Below are 1912 nucleotides of genomic sequence, written 5' to 3'. Positions count from 1 at the left end.
TTTAATAGAAATGCAGAGATATTTTATCTTTTTTTTTTTTTTTTTTTAATTACATTAAGGAAGATACTCCAAAGTTGCTCCCTTCTTCCATGCTGTGCCTTAACAGTGATTAGGATCAGTACAATTTAGTCTGCCTGTGGCTTTTTTCTCTCTTTCTTCAGTAACTTTACCTGAAATATCCTATTTGTCTGGACATCCACTCCTGACAGAAACCAAATGTTCATCCCAGATTCATTCATTTACAGAGTTCGTTTGTTTCCATGCCTGATATGTGATGCTGAGTTGATAAAAGTAACCCAGTTGGACATTGTATGAGCAAAAAAAAAAAAAAAAAAAAAAAAAGTGTATACATTTTACCTGTGCTTTTACAGTGGTGCAACCTCTGCTTAATTCCAAGTTAGAGTTTCAAACACTAACACATCCTTTACTAAAATTGCTTTGCAATTTTAAGGCAAAACCATGTTAATTTTGGAGGGAGGAAAGAGAATACATATAATTGTCACTCCTATTGTTTCTGTCTGGCTAGCTGTAGACAGATTTCTGCAAGGCTGGCTAGCAACAATACGTTGATTTACAGAGGCAAGAATATCTCCACAATTGGAAATGCTAAGGCACCTTTCTTTGGAAACTGAGAATCTGCAAAATGTGGCAAAGTTCTTGGAAAGAACCCAAATGTATGGAATCTGCAGATTTATTTTCATTCTTTTTTTTTTCTTCACTTGTATCTGCTGCTTTGCCTATTGCAGCTTTCTAGGCAGAAAAAAAAAATCTGAATTTGCACATATTGTTATATAGCTCAAACTAAATTTTAAAAGAAACTAATTTAGACAAATTGATTAGAATATAAACATCATTATCTAAATGCTCTTTATTTCCAGATCCGGCAGACTGAAAATGCAATGTGTTTTCCTGAGCGAAGTAAAGGTTTGTTTTCTTCAGAAATTACTTCACTTATTTTCTTGCTCATATTGAACATCCCTTTCCCCTGAGTAAATGAAATAAAAGAGTTTATATGAATGGCCCATATTGCACTTCTGGTAAAATGGATAACAATAGCATTTTAGGAATTTCATATTCAGATCCAGGTTGAAAAGATACACTGGCTTTCTGCCTCCTTCTCCAAGCTCAGAATATTTCTTTTCAAGAAAGCGAATTTAGGAATCTTTAGCAGTATGTTCCCCCAATAGTGCAACCCGATGCAGATTTTTAGAGAATGCTTGCAAATGTCAACTCTCTCTGAAAGTGATATAGTTTATTACTGTTCTTTCTTATAATACAAACATTTCTGTGCAGCTCAGATCTTATTTTTCAAAATACACAGGATTTTGATATATCGACAACAGGAGAATATGTATTTTAGATATAATACCATAAGTGCTTAAAAGTTATTTCTGAGCTGATTTAACATGGAAAATCTCCAGGTAGATTAATTTTATAGGCTGCTTTTATGGGTGTAACATTTCAAGATGAGAAAGCCGTGCTTCTGAAATTTAGTTTTGGCAGATTTCATTGGCACCTACATCTCCATCTTTTATTACCTTAAAGTTGAAATTTAATCTCATTTTTTTTTCCTGATTTTTACTTAATTTCTGACTGAAATGGCAGGGTGTTTTTTTTTTTTTTTTTCCCCTCTCAGGTTCTGCTGCTTCTATTGCTGTCGTACTATTTACATCCCAAGGAAAAAAATCATTTTAATAGAAGTATGCTTAGAAATGACAAGACCTCTAATGCTGAAGATTTTTCCTGGGACATACTGCTAGAATAAGGTTAAACATATAATCTCCAAAGCCTCTTTCCAAATGGCTGACAATTCACCATGGTAAGAGCCAGCTTACACCCGTTCTATTGTAGAGAACACGGAGTTGGAAACTTCAGTCCTTGCCTGGGCAAAACATCCAACAGAAATGCAACT

At 34.1% G+C, this 1912-nt stretch overlaps 1 long non-coding RNA gene across 1 annotated transcript; it reads left to right on the top strand.

The window, feature by feature from the left end:
* Nucleotides 1–886: 886 nt before the first annotated feature.
* On the top strand, nucleotides 887–1691 carry LOC112956936. Its single transcript, XR_003251131.1, has 2 exons — nucleotides 887–924; nucleotides 1637–1691. It is a non-coding gene; the product is annotated as an uncharacterized LOC112956936 (long non-coding RNA).
* The last annotated feature ends 221 nt before the right edge of the window (nucleotides 1692–1912 follow it).

The sequence above is a fragment of the Nothoprocta perdicaria genome, unplaced genomic scaffold (assembly GCF_003342845.1).
Source record: "Nothoprocta perdicaria isolate Ctin4 unplaced genomic scaffold, notPer1 scaffold_69, whole genome shotgun sequence".
NCBI classification, from domain to species: Eukaryota; Metazoa; Chordata; class Aves; order Tinamiformes; family Tinamidae; genus Nothoprocta; species Nothoprocta perdicaria.
The sequence above is the reverse complement of the archived record's forward strand: the minus strand, read 5'-3'. Positions and strand labels throughout refer to the sequence as shown.